At 34.8% G+C, this 20,013-nt stretch overlaps 1 long non-coding RNA gene across 1 annotated transcript in view; it reads right to left on the bottom strand.

Moving 5' to 3' along the window:
* LOC149895195 (uncharacterized) overlaps positions 1-19,514 on the bottom strand; it is a 97,669-nt gene extending 78,155 nt beyond the window's left edge. Inside the window, exon 1 of the long non-coding RNA XR_016458534.1 lies at positions 19,410-19,514. This is a non-coding gene — a long non-coding RNA (uncharacterized LOC149895195). The remainder of the gene's footprint in view (positions 1-19,409) is intronic.
* Positions 19,515-20,013: the final 499 nt, after the last annotated feature.

Here is a 20,013-nt window from a genome sequence, read left to right as displayed (position 1 = left end):
GAAAAAATGTAATTATTTACGGCATCACATTAGAAACCTCAAAAATAACAGTACTTCTCCACTATTTAATTTAATTATTATACATATACACCTTCCTCTTGAATCACTCTATCTATTAAAAAAACCGCATCAAAATCCGTTGCGTAGTTTCAAAGATTTAAGCGTACAAAGGGACATAGGGACAGAGAAAGCGACTTTGTTTTATACTATGTAGTGATTCCAATGCGATCGGAAAAATAAAGAAAAGGTATAATAACTAAATCATTGTTCATTTACTTTCAGGGTTATCTCCCTCATCAGAAACGCGAGAGCGACGCAGCAGTACTGACTCGAGTGAATCTTTACCAGAGCTAAATATTGAAGTGGTACCTAAAAGAAAAGATGACGATGACCCAGAAGAGTTTTATCAGGAGTTAGAGAAAAAAATGAAGGAAATTATATCGGCAGATCGAAGAGGGTGTGATGCCCCGAAATCTGATACTATTGACAAAGAATCAGTAGAATTAAATGTGTTTTGTCACATCGTAGCGTACACTGCGTAGTTTCAAAGATTTAAGCGTACAAAGGGACATAGGGACAGAGAAAGCGACTTTGTTTTATACTATGTAGTGATTCCAATGCGATCGGAAAAATAAAGAAAAGGTATAATAACTAAATCATTGTTCATTTACTTTCAGGGTTATCTCCCTCATCAGAATCGCGAGAGCGACGCAGCAGTACTGACTCGAGTGAATCTTTACCAGAGCTAAATATTGAAGTGGTACCTAAAAGAAAAGATGACGATGACCCAGAAGAGTTTTATCAGGAGTTAGAGAAAAAAATGAAGGAAATTATATCGGCAGATCGAAGAGGGTGTGATGCCCCGAAATCTGATACTATTGACAAAGAATCAGTAGAATTAAATGCAGTAGAAAAACCCAGTAGTCCAGAGATATAATTATGATCTCCGAAGTTTATATAATTATGATAATTTTACGGAATTTTAAAAGCATATAAGTAGTTTACTAAATGTTACTTCATTACATATACATAATTGTAAATAAATAGGTCACAATGGTTATTTTATTGGTATACTAGATTTCCGCCCGCGGCTTCGCCTGCGTTTTCAAAGGAAAACCCGCATAGTTCCCGTTCCCGTGGGATTTCCGGGATAAAACCTATCCTATGTGTTAATCCAAGTTACCCTCTATATGTGTGCTAAATTTCATTGTAATCGGTTCAGTAGTTTTTACGTGAAAGAGTAACAAACATCCATACATCCATACAAACTTTCGCCTATATAATAGTACTAGATTTCCGCCCGCGGCTTCGCCCGCGTTTGCAAAGGAAAACCCGCACAGTTCCCGCTCCCGTGGGATTTCCGGGATAAAAACTATCCTATGTGTTAATCCAAGTTACCCTCTATATGTGTGCTAAATTTCATTGTAATCGGTTCAGTAGTTTTTACGTGAAAGAGTAACAAACATCCATACATCCATACATCCATACATCTATACATCCATACATCCTTACAAACTTTCGCCTTTATAATATGTATTAGATTAAGATAATTGTTTATTTAATTATTTTATAATTACCTGCTTATCCAGGAGGCTATTCGAGATAATAGCACGATGGATTATTAGTTGAATATCAACTTACCTAAACTTAATTAATTTTAAGTAATTTTATAAGTACCCTCGATAACAATACTGTTTGCAATATCACGCGACACTCCATCGTATCGCATTCAAAATTGGGAATCGGAGTGCGAGGATCTGTGGTTCATGACTGAGGTATTGTTAAATGGTAAGACAATTAAGTTAGCTATTTATATATAATATAACGACTTATGCCCTTATGCACTATGTTCATAATCGCACAACACGACTTATATTATTGCCAGTTTTGGTTTTATAGAAATGATGTGACTTATTATGCTTGAAATTTGTGTACTTTATGACTCAATTGAGGCTTTTTAGTGGAAAAACTATGCACGTAGCTTGAAAAACGAATGAAATCAACGGGTTTTTTTTATCGTTATTAGATAATAAAAACAAAACATCATTTAGGTATTCATGCATTTAACCCTAGAAGTCCAATCTACGTAAATTTGACGTATGAACTCTTCTATATTTACCATCGAATCGCTGCAAAATCCAGAACCAACTCATTAGCCGTCGAGACCTAGCAGTACATAGTTGGCTCATCCATGTTAATTCCGCCATTTGGTTGTAAAGAGGATGTTGTGCGTCATTTTGACGTATAATTGGGCTTTTCGTAACTTTTAAAATTGTTTCAAATTTTTATTTTGTGATTTATTTGAATGATTTTTTTCCAAGTCACGTTTCACATGATATCTATAGTATTATACTATAGATTGAGTATAAAATGGGATCCAGACAACTTTTATACTAGGACGAAAAACCTTCAATTTTAGTAAATGACGATTATTGTCCTCCGCTGGATTTGGACTTCAAGCAAAGGGATTGGGTGGCTGAAGATGTTGTCCGGAGTAAAACCGAATATGTTATGGGGTTTTGTTACCCATGTATAATGAAAGTCGTAGATTGTAAAATAAACCTTTAATCGATCTTTCAATAATACAGTACTATGTTGTTAATGCTATACAATGTTTCACCAGTCACCACAATGAGTCTAGTCTGTACAGGTTAGCAGGAGACAATCATTGAGTATTGGTATTAAATACGTATCAACTGCGTATTGCGTTTTGCGTATTAACTATTCTGCCGTCCTTTAACTAGAAAGCCGTTAAGCCCACGAAGTGAGTTTCGAGTAAATGGCAAAAAACACGGAAATCGTTATTTCTTAAAAATTATGACACTTAGAATAATTATTGTGAGATACATCGATCGAAATTTAATTATATTATATATAAATAATAGAATGCATAGAACGTGCATAGAATAAAATAGTAAGTAGCGTTTATTTCCCTCTGAGTAAGTAGTGTGTATTGTGTATCAAAAGTAACATTCAATTATGTATTGTGTTAATTTTATTTATTACGGATTCAACATCAAACAACTCTACGGTAAGTATCAAGGTGCGTATTAACTATAGAGCTATTATTTATTACCTTACCTAATACCTATAGGTATGTTATAGCTAATTGCTGCTGGGCGCTGGCTGCGATTTCGTCCATGTATCTACTGAAAGGTTTCATGACATAATATGAGCACAGGGGAATAAAATAAAAATACCAGTATGTACATCCAAAAATATTTATTTCAATTATTACAAATTATCCTTAATCTAATTTTGAAAATCTAACACTGAATTAGATTCCTTACAATAATATTATTCAAATTAATAACAAAATAACGTATTTTACGGCTAAATTAATATTGAACTAATTATGTAGTTAAAACACGAAAGCGCATTACCTTGTTATACCAGCTGCATTAACCAAAAATTTTATATGATACAATATTTTCAACTGATATCGAAATGTACGAAAATAGTAATAATGTAATTGAACTGAGAACATAATATTTTAATATTCAGACAAAGCTGTATTGTTTCGATATACGTAGTTTTTATTGTAAACTGCACATAATATTTTCATAGAAAAATACTGTAAAACAACAGATGATGAAATTTTCAAATAATTTGGAAAATCCAAAAGTGCACGCCTCATAATTTTTTTTTAATAAATATTTATTAATTATTATTTTTGTTTATTTAATAACAATTAAACCACATCGAATCAGACCCTGAAAAATGAAAGGGTTCTATTCCTGAGCATACTCAAGCGTAAGAGAAAAAAAAAGACTCGATTAGTAAAGTATTTCGGTCGCTATCGTGTTAACAAGAAAAAGGATCCGCACATACAGACACACGGACGTCCAAGACAGAACTTTTTTAAACTGTTTTTTAACTAGTTTAAATAACAAAAATGACATCGAAAATATCATGAACGTTAAAAATAGTGTTTTTTCTTAATATGTGTGTGTATGTATTATCTTACAAGTGCAATGTATGATACATAAAGACATTTTAAGTTTGAAAAATCAGATGTTTTTCGCGAAGTGACAGTAGTACCCACCTCAACGCTTCGCTTATGAGGCGTGCAAAAGAAAAAAAAATACAAATTTGCCGCGCAATTGACATTCATTGACAGTTCTAAAAGTTTGTACCTATAGGTAATATTAATAGAAATAATTATCGAGATTTAAATGGCTCTACACGAGATTTATTTTGTTTTTTTTATTACTATACTTCATAAAGACACAATTAACTCGTACCTACTCGTAATACGATACCTTGGAGTTGGAGCGAAAATATTGTTTGTAATAATTTGGCTAGGTAACTAATTATTGAAATGAAAATAATAATTAGAAAAATGCATTGTGAAACCGTTTTAAGCAAAAAACGTTTCGATAAACGAATTATGTTTTTGAATGAAATACAAATTATTGCATGCTTTTAAAATACAAGACTTAACTATCTACTAATGAAAGTTTTCATGCATTTTGTTCGAAACACGGTAGGTCAGCCGTGTTTTGTTACTTTAAAAGTGACATTCGAAAATGAAACAACGATTTACGGAAAAGCACAAATAGAAACGCGTTTAATCGAGATTGGGTATCTAATATTAAGATAATTGGAATACTTAATGAAAATAGGAATTGTAGGGTCAGTAATAATTCAGATTAGTTTATTGATATCATATTAGATACTATACGCTATACTTGCGTTCAGTCTTAGATAGATTCTTAGAAAAATAACCTACATGAGTATCCGATGCGTCCGTCATAAGTGCGAGCGATGCATCGGCCTTAGGGTGCTAAAAAAATCTGCACTTTATAAACAAAAATATAAGTTGAGTTACCTTGGCGATAATAAATAACCATTTATACGGTCGCCGTAAACTAAGATCTAAAGTCATTAACTTAGTACCAAATGTCTTAATTACACTAAACTACACTTTATAATCACTACACAGTACACTCACTCGCGGATTGGTTATTTTTCGACACTGGTAAAATTATTAAAAGTCGGCTCTCCTGCTGCTTCTGCCACGCACAAGGTTGACGATAGTACAATCTGGCGATATGCTTAAAGCAGTAATGAAAAAACATAGCCAATTGGGATTTTTCTGTTTTGATATCCCTGCACGATCGCGACTTCGGGATGCGGAGCGATGCGCGCGATTCCCATACCTTCGACCACTAAACGATCTGCCTCTCGAGCCTGCACATTCCAGCTGGTTTACCCGCTGCTTTAATTGTGCTAACTGCTCGAGAAGGTTTAACTGTACCGACGAAACTGCTCTAACTGGAACTGCCGGATTCATTTTGAATTAAATTTTTATTTAATCAATAAATTAAATAATCACACAAACGAAATCTATGCAATTCACTATAATAATGTTTACTAAAGTATGAGTGACGCAGTAAAACATGATTTTGGCTCAAACAATTTCCACATCAATCGATTAAAAAATATTTCTTTCTTCCAAAAAACTCAAATGTGCAACTTGTGACCGGTACTGATAGATTGCTCTTAATTAGGTCTATAATTGGTAAAATAAACACATTCCTCCATGGAAGCCTTTAGGAGGAATCGATTGTCAAAATATTATATTATGGTAGTTTGAGTTACTGAACTTGATCTTTTTATTTTTTTCTTCCAAAAAACTCAAAAGTGCAACTTGTGACCGGTACAGATAGATTGCTCATAATTAGGTCTATCATTGATAAAAATACCAGATTCCACCACGGAGGCGTTTACGGGGAATTGAATTTTATTAGGGTAGTTACGATACTTGAACTTTTTATTTTTTTTCTCCAAAAAAACTCAAAAGTGCAACTTGTGACCGATACTGATAGATTCCTCTTAATTAGGTCTATAATTGGTAAAATAAACACATTCCTCCATGGAAGCCTTTAGGAGGAATCGATTGTCAAAATACTATATTAGGGTTGTTTGAGTTACTGAACTTGATCTTTTTATTTTTTTCTTCCAAAAAACTCAAAAGTGCAACTTGTGACCGATACTGTTAGATTGCTCTTAATTAGGTCTATAATTGGTAAAATAAACACATTCCTCCATGGAAGCCTTTAGGAGGAATCGATTGTCAAAATACTTTATTAGGGTAGTTTGAGTTACTCAACTTGATCTTTTTATTTTTTTCTTCCAAAAAACTCATAAGTGCAACTTGTGACCGGTACAGATAAATTGCTCATAATAACTTCTATCATTGATAAAAATACTAGATTCCACCACGGAGGCGTTACGGGGAATTGAATTTTATTAGGGTAGATACGATACTTGAACTTTTTATTTTTTTTCTTATAAAAAAACTCAAAAGTGCAACTTGTGACCGGTATCGATAGATTGCTCATAATTAGGTCTATCATTGATAAAAAAACCAGATTCCACCATGGAGGAGTTTAGGAGGTATTGAATTTTATTAGGGTAGTTACGATACATGAACTTTTTAACTAACTACCCTAATAAAATTTAATTCCCCGTAAACGCCTCCATGGAGGAATGTGTTTATTTTACCAATTATAGACCTAATTATGAGCAATCTATCTGTACCAGTCACAAGTTGCACTTTTGAGCTTTTTGGAAGAAAAAAAATAAAAAGTTCATGTATCGTAACTACCCTGATAAAATTCAATTCCCCGTAAACGCCTCCGTGGTGGAATCTGGTATTTTTAGCAATGATAGACCTAATTATGAGCAATCTATCTGTACCGGTCACAAGTTGCACTTTTGAGTTTTTTGGAAGAAAAAAATAAAATATCAAGTTCAGTAACTCAAACTGCCCTATTATAATATTTTGACAATCGATTCCTCCTAAAGGCTTCCATGGAGGAATGTGTTCATTTTACCAATTATAGACCTAATTAAGAGCAATCTATCAGTACTGGTCACAAGTTGCACATTTGAGTTTTTTGGAAGAAAGAAATATTTTTTGATCGATTGATGTGGAAATTGTTTGAGCCAAAATCATGTTTTACTGCGTATAACTCAGAAACGGTAGGATATAGGAAAAAATGATTGAGGTACAACTTGTAGATAATTTTATGGCCTTTCAACTTTTCCTTGAAAGTTTTTCTCTAACATGTACCGTTTTTGAGATTTAAGCGAAAAATGAAAAAATGGACCCATTTCCCCTCTCCCCCCACTCCGGGGCTCCTCCTAGTGGCCCGGGGTTTTAGTATGTTTATTACCTAGGGACTCTTGACATGTTTCCGAAGAAACATCTTACGTTACTAACTCACGCACTCTAAACCCCCCTTGGAGGGACTCATTCAATGGACTATTAATGTAATTTCTTGATAATAGTTTTTGTGACTAGCTGCAGTTTGACATCAACTGAATACATCAATTAGGTAGTTGTACAGTAGTTGTTGAGCAGTTCATTCTTATTACGTTGAAACTAAAATTTAGCTCAGCCCTATTGCCGTTCGATATTAGATTCACAGATGAGTTTAAGCCTACACTTAATAATTGTTTTAAGTTGAGTTTTCAAATTTGCCGATAAAAAAAAAATTTGAAGGGTTTCTCGCGATTTTTTTGTAGGCAGATATGTTATCACATGATTACTTTAAATTCAAGTTGGTAAATATTCAGTTGAGAATAAGCTTTCACCACTTTGAGTGTTTTCTGCGGTTCAGTTACGAATTATTCGTTTTAAACTTTTTAAGATGTTATTTTTGTGCTGTTGTCACATTTGTTTGTCAATGATCATAACAACAAAATAAAACTGCTGTTAAAATTTGAGCAAGCTGCACAGGCTATCACTATGATAGACTTGGGAGGTATAATTCAGTAGAGTTGTAGTGGAGTATAGTTGTAGCATACTGATGGTTGTGTTGTCTCGTACGTTGTGAAGTAAATGTGTGTTGCGTGAAATAATATTGTGATGGTAATGTAGTTCGTCGAAGGATTGTGGTGTTCAATCTGGCATGAAGTCCAGGATAGTAGATGTGTTCTGACCGGTCAGGAGGACTGGGGCAGTATGGTAACCCTGTAAGGTCAGTGTGGGCCGAGGCAGGATAGTAGCTATTTTGGTATCCCGAGATGAATTACCGTAGTAATGTAGTGTGAGAAATGGCGTACGAGGACGCATGATTGTCGGTATGGCTGTATAGGAGATAACTTGAGTTTATTAAAATGAAAAACGATTAAGAATATTGATTCTGTTGGATGAGTAATAGTTCAGTTCAGGTTTCACTTTTTTTTACTGTTGAGCTATTGAATCCTGTAAACACCAATAATCACTTTGAAAAGACAGATTTTGTTTATACTATGTTCGGGTAACTTCACCTTGTTAATATATTGAGGATGCCTGAGGGCCAAGTACCACTTGAAGTTGGTTAGTGTTTGAAATTTGAGTTTGAGTTGAGTGGTAGCGATGAATCTTAGTTCGTTTGGTCAGAGAGTGCCAGTAGTCATTTCGTAGCCGTAGTCCGTTGAAATCGGTGTCTGCTATTAGGAGCTATGGCTGCTTATAGTGAACCGTGGATACGCGGTACGTTAAAAATAGTGTTTTTTCTTAATATGTGTGTGTATGTATTATCTTACAAGTGCAATGTATGATACATAAAGACATTTTAAGTTTGAAAAATCAGATGTTTTGCGCGAAGTGACAGTAGTACCCACCTCAACGCTTCGCTTATGAGGCGTGCAATATTTATTAAAAAAAAATTATGAGGCGTGCACTTTTGGATTTTCCAAATTATTTGAAAATTTCATCATCTGTTGTTTTACAGTATTTTTCTATGAAAATATTATGTGCAGTTTACAATAAAAACTACGTATATCGAAACAATACAGCTTTGTCTGAATATTAAAATATTATGTTCTCAGTTCAATTACATTATTACTATTTTCGTACATTTCGATATCAGTTGAAAATATTGTATCATATAAAATTTTTGGTATAACAAGGTAATGCGCTTTCGTGTTTTAACTACATAATTAGTTCAATATTAATTTAGCCGTAAAATACGTTATTTTGTTATTAATTTGAATAATATTATTGTAAGGAATCTAATTCAGTGTTAGATTTTCAAAATTAGATTAAGGATAATTTGTAATAATTGAAATAAATATTTTTGGATGTACATACTGGTATTTTTAATTATTTATTATTAAATATTAACTATGAATTCGTTCATCTATATATGTATATAAAAGAAAGTCGTGTTCGTTACCTACTCCACTTATAACTCAAGAGCGGCTGAACCGATTTAGCTGAAAATTGGCAGGAAGGTAGTTAAGAGACAGGAGAAGGACATAGGATACTAAATATGTACCACGGGCGAAGCCAGGGCGGACCACTAGTTTATGATAAATATAAATTATAAGATGCGAGGTGAGTTTCTGATATATTGAACGTCCATAAAAATCCCCCGACTCCATTTTTATTTTCGGACATCTTGAATTTTAAAACATTTAACACATATTGAGGGAGTTGTAAAAATTATTAAGTCAGATATGTTGTGGCGGCCATCTTTGACCGATTTACTAAACACGGCTAAGAACTTCATGGCACCTGACTAAAAAAAGCAGCATTCATTCCATCCTTTTGAGAGCTAACAGATCTACAATGCCACATAAAGATACACACACGGACAGTTATTTAGTCAAACTTATATACAACCCTATTTTTGTGTCGGGGGTTAAAATGTCAGTACCTATTATACTTATGTAGAAACATAGGTATACATTTTTAAGTTATAATAATTTCATAGAGCATGAATGAGTAATGAAATGTAATTGTATGTATGTCTGTTTATGCGTGATTTACTATGCGTGAGTTCTTATGTTATTTTAACCTTAATTCGATGATAATAAGACGGTGACAGTGAGACTATCATACTTTAAGCGTAAAAATATGGCCAAGTATCATCCTAGTGGCTAGTCATAATATAGCGGATATTAATTAATACCTAATCATCACAGAAATAATTAATATAATAATTTTAATATAAAAATTAAAAAAAAAATCACAAAAAAATCAATATAATAATTTTAATATAAAAATTAAAAAAAAACTGCACTACGACTATTCACAATATTAACATAAGGTGTCCGACTAACTATGGATAGGAATTTTATTTTGCGAGTCTTCATAGAACATTTCACGCTTCTAGACAATATAGGCTGTGCCTTATCATTCATTGTAGTAAGTTTTATTACTTTTATTAAGCTTTTCTTATTATAATATGTAAATCCGCACATACAGACACACGGACGTCCAAGACAGAACTTTTTTAAACTGTTTTTTAACTAGTTTAAATAACAAAAATGACATCAAAAATATCATGAACGTTAAAAATAGTGTTTTTTCTTAATATGTGTGTGTATGTATTATCTTACAAGTGCAATGTATGATACATAAAGACATTTTAAATTTGAAAAATCAGATGTTTTGCGCGAAGTGACAGTAGTACCCACCTCAACGCTTCGCTTATGAGGCGTGCAATAGCTCTATAGTTAATACGCACCTTGATACTTACCGTAGAGTTGTTTGATGTTGAATCCGTAATAAATAAAATTAACACAATACATAATTGAATGTTACTTTTGATACACAATACACACTACTTACTCAGAGGGAAATAAACGCTACCTACTATTTTATTCTATGCACGTTCTATGCATTCTATTATTTATATATAATATAATTAAATTTCGATCGATGTATCTCACAATAATTATTCTAAGTGTCATAATTTTTAAGAAATAACGATTTCCGTGTTTTTTGCCATTTACTCGAAACTCACTTCGTGGGCTTAACGGCTTTCTAGTTAAAGGACGGCAGAATAGTTAATACGCAAAACGCAATACGCAGTTGATACGTATTTAATACCAATACTCAATGATTGTCTCCTGCTAACCTGTACAGACTAGACTCATTGTGGTGACTGGTGAAACATTGTATAGCATTAACAACATAGTACTGTATTATTGAAAGATCGATTAAAGGTTTATTTTACAATCTACGACTTTCATTATACATGGGTAACAAAACCCCATAACATATTCGGTTTTACTCCGGACAACATCTTCAGCCACCCACTCCCTTTGCTTGAAGTCCAAATCCAGCGGAGGACAATAATCGTCATTTACTAAAATTGAAGGTTTTTCGTCCTAGTATTAAAGTTGTCTGGATCCCATTTTATACTCAATCTATAGTATAATACTATAGATATCATGTGAAACGTGACTTGGAAAAAAATCATTCAAATAAATCTAATCTAATACATATTATAAAGGCGAAAGTTTGTAAGGATGTATGGATGTATAGATGTATGGATGTATGGATGTATGGATGTTTGTTACTCTTTCACGTAAAAACTACTGAACCGATTACAATGAAATTTAGCACACATATAGAGGGTAACTTGGATTAACACATAGGATAGTTTTTATCCCGGAAATCCCACGGGAGCGGGAACTGTGCGGGTTTTCCTTTGCAAACGCGGGCGAAGCCGCGGGCGGAAATCTAGTACTATTATATAGGCGAAAGTTTGTATGGATGTATGGATGTTTGTTACTCTTTCACGTAAAAACTACTGAACCGATTACAATGAAATTTAGCACACATATAGAGGGTAACTTGGATTAACACATAGGATAGGTTTTATCCCGGAAATCCCACGGGAACGGGAACTATGCGGGTTTTCCTTTGAAAACGCAGGCGAAGCCGCGGGCGGAAATCTAGTATACCAATAAAATAACCATTGTGACCTATTTATTTACAATTATGTATATGTAATGAAGTAACATTTAGTAAACTACTTATATGCTTTTAAAATTCCGTAAAATTATCATAATTATATAAACTTCGGAGATCATAATTATATCTCTGGACTACTGGGTTTTTCTACTGCATTTATCACATGATTACTTTAAATTCAAGTTGGTAAATATTTAGTTGAGAATAAGCTTTCACCACTTTTTGAGTGTTTTCTGCGGTTCAGTTACGAATTATTCGTTTTAAACTTTTTAAGATGTTATTTTTGTGCTGTTGTCACATTTGTTTGTCAATGATCATAACAACAAAATAAAACTGCTGTTAACATTTGAGCAAGCTGCACAGGCTAGCACAATGATAGATTTGGGAGGTATAGTTCAGTAGAGTTCTAGTTGAGTAGGGTTGTAGCATGTCGAAAACTGCTATCTTTTGATCGACTGTTATAACTTTTCAAAGCTTAACGGGACGATGGTATGCGATATGAATTTCAAAGGTCTTGATAGATAGACTGATAGACTTACGGACAACTAAGTGATCATAAGGATTTAGTTTTTCAGTTTTGTGGTTTAAAAGCCTAAAAATTAAATATCAGAGTTTAATTGTAAAAATTTGTCAGGATTGGCCGAAGAGCATGTACTGTGCGAGATGTTTTCTGTGTTACAGCACCCACAAACACGAGGACGTGTTCAGCGCAGGTTGGCCGTGTCGGAGACGGTCAATAGCGCGGATGTAAAACGACTCTAAGCACGAGTTCCAGGGAGGTGGCAGCACAGTGAAGTTGGCGGCTTACTTCATGCTTGTACCGGGTCGAGCCCGTGAAGGCTCGCCCTCGGGACGGCACTTCACATTCGAACATCGAAGAGTTCGGATCTTCCACTACTAGGAACTGTTAACCATTTCTCTGCTAGTGTTTAATTTAAATGTGTAACGTAACGGTTATTAAAATTGATTGTATTTAAAGTGATTGTATTTAAAATGACTGTATTGTAAAACTGACATGATTAAAAGAGCAACTATGGAGTTTCTTGCCGGTTCTTCTCTGTAGATACTGCTTTCCGAATCGGTGGTAAATAAAGAAATGATTGAGTTTGAGGTGTTTCTTTGCTCGATTACCCAACGCAACGCCCACAGCTTGAAAATAGATTCACAATCTACACCTTGCTCCGACATCAGAATTGGGATCAAATCGAGCAAATGAGAAAACACGTGGCGATAACCTCGATACGATATACGATAACCTGATTAAAAGTCAAAGCGCCGCAACCACGTGGCACTTCGATCCAGTTTCAACGGGAAGAAGCATCCTACAGATCTACGAGCATACGTGTCACTGAGCAGCCGGAGACAAAGGGAGAGCTCGTTATGTGCGGGCAGGGTGGCAACTTCGCCTCGCGCTGCACGGATGACACTGCCGCTCGCATCACCGCGTCGGAAGCCGTATCATCGAGAGCAGCGCCGTGTCATCATGTCGTGCACCGTGCCATTGCGTCGAGCGTCCGGCTTCGAGCATCATGCGTCGATCGTCGAGCATCATGCGTCGAGCATCATGCGTCGAGCGTCGAGCGTCATGCGTGGCGCCATGTGGTGCTGCATCCATACTGTGCGCCGCGGCACCAAGCTGGGCTCCGCGACACCACGCCAGGCGTTGCGCATCCACGCCAGGCACCGCAATATCACGCCGGGCGTCGCGCTACCATCACTACCATCAACACGTCGAGCCTGAGATCACCGGAACCAGAGCGACGTGTCGACGTGTCGTGCAACTATCCTTCAATCTCATACAAAACCGGTCAGTAGATAACATTCCACTTTGAGTGTACAGTAAGATAAAGAAAGTAGGTTTTCAAAATGTAGTAACTTCAAGTAACTTATTCGAAAGAAAAAGAAATTTATTGCCAAAAACATTAGTTACAAAATTTATTTTAAATTAATTGAGGAAAATGGTCACAGCCGCGGCAAAATGCTGCACAACAAGTCAATAACTGCGTTAAAAACAACCGACTTCAAACTTGCACTTGCAACATTTACAAATACAGACAAAAATGCTCATAAAATAAAACTACGGGGCCTATCCGAATAAAATTTTTATGGGACCAATTCGACACCATCCCGCATCGAACAAAAAAAGAATCACGTAAATCGGTTCAGAAACCTCTGAGTAATCGGTGTACATACATAAAAAAAAAAAAAAACATACCGGCCGAATTGATAACCTCCTCCTTTTTTTTGAAGTCGGTTAAAAACAGTGCTGATTTACAGGTTGTACCGAATGTAACGATTAGATTTTGTTAAAAGTTGTAGCCTACAGACCAGTGTATAGTTAAATCGTATTGCATTACATTTAACTCAACTTATTTACGCAGTGTTGTTGTTATTAGGTCGTGCGATATTGCTTTACGGTTTTGTAGTTAGTTAAAACTTATTCCATTACATTCAGCCCATCTTAGTTACGCAGTGATAAATTAACAGTACCTATTTCACTTATTCAGGGACGGGTTCACTTTAGTAGGTAATTCACGTAATTTTAAAAAATACTTTGTGGCGTAAGCACTGCCATCAAGATAAATTAAGTAACGAATTGCTTTAATGTTTGTTATTTTGTGAGCTAACACTAACAAAGAAAGCACATTAATTGGTACACTGCATCCAGATCCTTCAATCGAACGTAAACAATAAACATTCACTTGTCCGTGTATCAGAACAAAAACAGTATGCGAATTACTTTCAAATTAGTTTCTTAACTACCCGCGTTAGTTTCTTGACTACCCGCATTAATTTCTTAAACTACCTGCGTTAGTTTTTATTTAGGCTATAACCCTTGACAAATAACAATTAATTGCTACACAAAGACAGCCTTATTGCTATTCGATTAAAAACGAAAAGTAATGCCTTAACTAGTGCATTAGAGGTTTAAAAAAAAAACTTTTCGTAGGTTTTATTTAAGGTGATATTTGAGGTAATTTCTTAAAATAAAGTTGTGAACAATTCACAGTATACAGTTTTACGATATGAAGTTTTATGAAATGTTACAGATTTACTTTGATCGAATAAAAGGTAAATCGAGGCATTTAGTTTTGAATTTTTACTTGGGAGAATTTATTAGGTCCTTATTTAGGCAGTTCATAATACAATGTCGCAGATAATTAGCGTGTTCAAATAAACAGCTGGCCTAAGATAAATGTTATGATTGGAATACGGGTCTAGATTTAGTTTGAGTACGTAACTTGATTGCTTTAAAATTATTTTAACTATCTCATCGACGTTTGGGTCCGTTCAATGTAAAGATATTAAGATTTAAGACTGTTGAAAATAATCTTAAGGTTAATAGCGCCTTTACAGTTTACATACTATCGTCAGATAATGTCTGTTTAATTGCATAGAGAAAAGAAAAACCCATCCAGGTTTTCTGAAGGTTTTTGAAGTGAAACTTCTTTATCGGGGTTGAAAAAAAATTTAGCGTGACATTTTTCCGTTACGCACCATTTTTTTTCTTATCCCTATCACGCGTGATTCGACATATTTCTGTAAAGTTGCATATAGTAAATTATTTTTTTTGAAAAAATAAGGTCATAAAGAAGTTTCATTTCGTGCGTAGTACACGCACATATTCACACCTCGATCTAGAAATAAATGCATTAAAACAACACGTGCGCTATATGGAACAGCAGCGTCTGGATACCGTCATAGAAGTTGCCAACATTCCGTCTCGTCCTAATGAAGACCTTAATGACTTATGTAACAAGTTAGCTGATAACCTAAATCTAACCAAAGAAGGAATCTCCAACGTGAAGCGCCTGGAAGGAAGAAACGGACAGGATGGATGTATTCAACTGGAGTTCAAACAGGAGGAATTATGTAATATGTGGGTACGTGCTTCCAGACGCAGAGAGGTACTTGTGGGACAGGTGGTATGTGATGAAGCAGTACCAGCAGCTAAAACCAAAGTGATAGTACGCAAAGCCCTAACTAAAGCGAATAAAACCCTGCTGTGGCAAGCTAAGCAAAAATTAACACCAAATTATAAATATGTGTGGTTCCAGAATGGGAATATATTAATCCGTAAATCAGAGAATAATAAACCTATTGTGATCAGAAGCGAAACAGACATTGAAAATCTCCTCAACCAGGCAGCACCAGCACATCATCGGCGGTAATAGATATAGTATTTTATGTAGGTCACCATAGTTCAGTCGAATATCCCAAGCAATAATTTAGAACTTTTTAATTGTAGTACATATAACTCATTTTGTAAAAATGTTCCATCGTTAGCGAAATCTCAATTTAAGTTAAATTTAGTCCATATAAATGTAAGATCACTAATTAAAAATTTTTGTTATGTTTTAGAATTAATAAACAGTTCATGTTCACCAATAGATATTCTCATATTAACTGAAGTAAACATTAAAGATAATATCGCAAATATGTTCAATGTAAATGGCTATATAATGCACAAAAAGTTACGTAAGAATAAAAAAGGTGCCGGTATTATAATATACATACGGAACGTTCACGTATTTACATTCAAACATCACACTTTAAATCACTGTGAATCAATCATAGGTCATTTAACGACTAATCACAAATACGTTGCAACAATTTGTGCAATATATAGGCCACCCAACGAAAGTAAATACTTGTTCGTAAGGGAGATAAAGGATCTTTTATCTAGTAAACCTTTTAAACACTTAGATATTTTTGTTTTAGGAGACATGAACATAGATATAAAAATAAAGGGTAACATTCAAGATTTTTACATAAATAGCATGGCCGAGTGCGGTCTAACAAGTGTTATAACCGATTATACAAGAATTGAAATAAGAAACCAAATAATAACGCGTAGCGTAATCGATCACATTTTTGTAAGGACGCAATTGTTAGACCTGTACTCGGGCGCGCTCGGCACTGCAATGGCTGATCACCGTATGATCGTATTGTCGTGCATTGGACAATCATTAGCACATGTACAGGGTGACGTTAAAGTCATTCGAAAAATAGATAACAATAAACTTAATAATTTGCTTGATCATGTTAGCTGGGATGATTTTACGAATACAGAGTGTCCATATAAATTATATGATAACTTAAAAAATACCATCCAAAATTGTTATAATCAATCACAATTTGAACAAATAATTTCAAAATCAAGTAAAAGAAACAAAGATCCTTGGATTACTAGCACCATAAAAACTATGTGTGAAAAAAAAGATTTATCTTTTATTGACTGGAAAAATGACCCGACTAATAAAATACTTCGATTAAAATACAATAAATTACGTAATAAAACGCGTAAATTCATAGAAAAATCAAGAAATAATTACTATCATAATCAAATAATTAATCAAAACTACAACAATAGTCACGCTTTATGGCAAATTTTGAATTCATTAACAGGTCGCTGCAAAAATTCAATAGACAACTGTATCTTAAAAGCATTTCATAAAAATAACATAGACATTAAAACAATTGCTAATAATTTTGCACAAGAATTTTATTATAGTATTAAAAAAATCATTCCTAAATGCAATAAGCGTCTATTATGTGAAAATGATTATTATTATCCACAAAATAAATCAATGCTACTTAAAAAAGCTAACAGAGATAAAGTATGTAATATAATTAAAAAACTTAATATCAATAAAGCTCCCGCATTCGACAACATTCGATGTATTGACATAAAAAATATATGCACTAAAATCGTAGATATTATAGTTAAATTTATTAATGCATCTATTGTTAATGCTAAATATCCTTTAGAGTTAAAAACTGGAATAATCCGACCTATTCACAAAAAGGGTACGCGAAGTGAGTATGAAAATTATCGCCCGATTACCATTCTTCCGGTATTAGACAAAATCGTGGAAAAATTTATAGCCGAACAAATGCAGAATTTCTATGCCGAAAATAAAATTTTATCTGTCTCTCAATTTGGATTTCAACCGTGTAAGTCAACTTCACAACTTTTGTCAAAATTTACAGATGAAGTAAACTCATGTCTCGATAACAAAAAACATGTACTGCTATTATTTATCGATTATAGTAGGGCATTCGATACACTCAGGCATGACACTCTTATACACAAACTAGACAACTCCGGTATCCGTGGACCTCTTCTGGGATGGTTTAAAGATTATCTTGCTAATAGAAAATTTCGTGTTAAAGTAGGCGATGAAATGAGCAATGAAATGACCATCACCGAGGGTACAGCACAGGGCTCGGTGTTAGGACCTTTATTGTACTTGGCGTATGTAAATGATATGGAACATGTCATCAACCACTGTTCTATCTATCAATATGCTGATGACACCTGTCTAATAGCCTCAGACAAAAATATTAATACTGCAGCTCAACAGTTACAGGAAGATTTTACGCGTATCCTAATGTGGTCGCACGATGCGGGTCTTGTCATAAATGTTAAGAAAACAAAAATAGTACATGTACACTCGAGTCATTTGAAAAACTTTAATAATTTTAAAATCACGGCACACAATCACGTATGTCTTCACAAAGCTACATATTATAACCCGGACTGCTCGTGTGAATGTGTGGACCAAGTGCCTTATTATACTTACTTAGGACTGATTGTTGATAACAGATTTAATTGGAACCATCATATAGACCATCTGTGTGATAAACTTAGGGCCATACTCTCAAAATTATATATCATCAGAAATAAAGTACCATACAAAATTCTTCTCGGTATCTATAGATCATTGGCAGAATCAATAATACAATACGGTATCACAAGTTATGGACGTACATTTAATACTTACATTGATAGAATCACAAATTTACAACTAAGACTAATAAAAAAAATTGTACCTATTAATATTAAAAACAAGTTTAAAGATAAACCTCTCGAACTATTTAGCTATTGTAATGTACTGCCAATAAGACAAATGTTTCAAAAGATTTTTCTCATAGAACAATTTCATAACATAAACTTTCAAAATCCCATTTCGCATCAGTTTGGCAGTGCTTACGCCACAAAGTATTTTTTAAAATTACGTGAATTACCTACTAAAGTGAACCCGTCCCTGAATAAGTGAAATAGGTACTGTTAATTTATCACTGCGTAACTAAGATGGGCTGAATGTAATGGAATAAGTTTTAACTAACTACAAAACCGTAAAGCAATATCGCACGACCTAATAACAACAACACTGCGTAAATAAGTTGAGTTAAATGTAATGCAATACGATTTAACTATACACTGGTCTGTAGGCTACAACTTTTAACAAAATCTAATCGTTACATTCGGTACAACCTGTAAATCAGCACTGTTTTTAACCGACTTCAAAAAAAAGGAGGAGGTTATCAATTCGGCCGGTATGTTTTTTTTTTTTTTTTTATGTATGTACACCGATTACTCAGAGGTTTCTGAACCGATTTACGTGATTCTTTTTTTGTTCGATGCGGGATGGTGTCGAATTGGTCCCATAAAAATTTTATTCGGATAGGCCCCGTAGTTTTATTTTATGAGCATTTTTGTCTGTATTTGTAAATGTTGCAAGTGCAAGTTTGAAGTCGGTTGTTTTTAACGCAGTTATTGACTTGTTGTGCAGCATTTTGCCGCGGCTGTGACCATTTTCCTCAATTAATTTAAAATAAATTTTGTAACTAATGTTTTTGGCAATAAATTTCTTTTTCTTTCGAATAAGTTACTTGAAGTTAACTACATTTTGAAAACCTACTTTCTTTATCTTACTGTACACTCAAAGTGGAATGTTATCTACTGACCGGTTTTGTATGAGATTGAAGGATAGTTGCACGACACGTCGACACGTCGCTCTGGTTCCGGTGATCTCAGGCTCGACGTGTTGATGGTAGTGATGGTAGCGCGACGCCCGGCGTGATATTGCGGTGCCTGGCGTGGATGCGCAACGCCTGGCGTGGTGTCGCGGAGCCCAGCTTGGTGCCGCGGCGCACAGTATGGATGCAGCACCACATGGCGCCACGCATGACGCTCGACGCTCGACGCATGATGCTCGACGCATGATGCTCGACGATCGACGCATGATGCTCGAAGCCGGACGCTCGACGCAATGGCACGGTGCACGACATGATGACACGGCGCTGCTCTCGATGATACGGCTTCCGACGCGGTGATGCGAGCGGCAGTGTCATCCGTGCAGCGCGAGGCGAAGTTGCCACCCTGCCCGCACATAACGAGCTCTCCCTTTGTCTCCGGCTGCTCAGTGACACGTATGCTCGTAGATCTGTAGGATGCTTCTTCCCGTTGAAACTGGATCGAAGTGCCACGTGGTTGCGGCGCTTTGACTTTTAATCAGGTT

Source organism: Colias eurytheme, chromosome 32 (genome assembly GCF_061535395.1).
Source record: "Colias eurytheme isolate Ceu_HAF_F1 chromosome 32, ilColEury1 Martin Lab GWU primary, whole genome shotgun sequence".
Classification (NCBI taxonomy): domain Eukaryota; kingdom Metazoa; phylum Arthropoda; class Insecta; order Lepidoptera; family Pieridae; genus Colias; species Colias eurytheme.
Note: the sequence above shows the minus strand (reverse complement) of the source record. Positions and strands in the feature narration are given on the sequence as shown.